General features: G+C 49.7%; 1 non-coding gene across 1 annotated transcript; it reads right to left on the reverse strand.

Annotated features, from left to right (window-relative positions):
- Positions 1-1,042: 1,042 nt before the first annotated feature.
- Positions 1,043-1,114, reverse strand: trnG-GCC. The gene has a single exon. It is a non-coding gene; the product is annotated as a tRNA-Gly (tRNA).
- Between the last annotated feature and the right edge of the window lie 326 nt (positions 1,115-1,440).

A 1,440-nucleotide genomic window follows, 5' to 3' on the forward strand; every position in this document is an offset into this window, starting at 1 on the left:
TCTTTTTTTTCATCAATGCTGGCCCAGTCGAGTGACTTCGTTCCTGATGGACAAACCTTTTCTTTGCCTCTAGCTATATAATCTAATCCACCCGTCTTCCCCAGTCCCTTCAAGCCCTCCCGGGGCCTAGCCCTCTTTCTCAACTCGAAAAGTTCAGCGACTTTCATCGTTGACGAACACCTGCGCTTATAAGATAAGACAAAGAAATGGGGAGTTTATGCCTTGAATGAATCAGTAACAACGGATTAGTGGAATGCGGGATCAAGAGACGGATAGGGGGGAATGAATGGCCTATCAATCATTGGTGGACCTTCCCTTTTTCCAGTCACGGAGCTCTCAACTGAGTTGTTTAGGTTCTGGAATTTCATCTCTAGTTGTGGGTTTCGATTCGAAGGAACTCAAATGTGGTGCGGGTTCATCTCTCTCGACCAGTTCAGGTTCAAGGGAGGCGAGGGGACCCAGACTTTAGATCTCTTCTCTATGGCGGGAGGTTTCTTTCGTATCAAGAGTGTGTTGGGGAGGCCAGGGAAGACGGATTGGATCGAGAGGCGATGCTTATGCCTCTTCTTTATCGATAGGATTCCCATCATTTTCAGTCTCCGGCGAAGGAGACAAGGGCGAGGGTGTACGTATCCCAGGTGAGCCAAGAGGTGAAGAGTGGGAGTAGATCAGTCTATCCTCAACCTCCATCCGTCATTAGTAATCTCAATTCGCTTTTCCTATTCACTAGTACACTGCGCGCTACAACTAGCAGCCCCTTGACTAGTAAGGGAAAACGCTAGCGCGCTAGCTAGCTAGTGTTAGCCCCTACTTTATTGAATTTATGGGATATTTGAAGAAGCCTGTTGAAAAAGCGAAGCGCGCTAGCGCGCAACGGCTGATGAAAAGCCAGCAACTTGTTAGGAGTAGGTTTTGGCTTGCCCCTTTCTTCTTATTAGTCAGATATATTTTGAACCCTATACAAGGGGCTGCCTTGCTGCTCCCCCCTATCTCTAAAGGGGCTTATGTACTCCACTCGTTACCACTAAAGGACGAAGCCAGGAGCGGAAGGAGGGACTTGAACCCTCAACCTCAGCCTTGGCAAGGCTATGCTCTACCATTAAGCTATTTCCGCCAGCTACGGTAGTGGCGAAGCACTACTGAGCAATTCACGTATCACAACATACGGATGACTTCTGTTTTTCCGCCGGACCACAGTCTTGACCTCCGATCGAGCTACGAACACGAGTAGGTAGGCGGCTAGGGGGGGGAGAGGGGCTAAGGGCTGCCTTTTCCATCAATCTCCGGCCACTCAGTGCCGCTATTGGTGCGAGTTGTAAGGAGTCTTGGTCTCGAGTCAAGCTGGGGCCTCATTTCATTCTCGTAAGGGGAATGAGTGCACCGAAAAACCAGACAAGTTGCTCCCTCGCCTCGCAGCGGCGGCATCTGTCTTTTAAGTTA

The sequence above is a fragment of the mitochondrial genome of Mimulus guttatus (genome assembly GCF_056151865.1).
Source record: "Mimulus guttatus mitochondrion, complete genome".
Classification (NCBI taxonomy): Eukaryota; Viridiplantae; Streptophyta; class Magnoliopsida; order Lamiales; family Phrymaceae; genus Erythranthe; species Erythranthe guttata.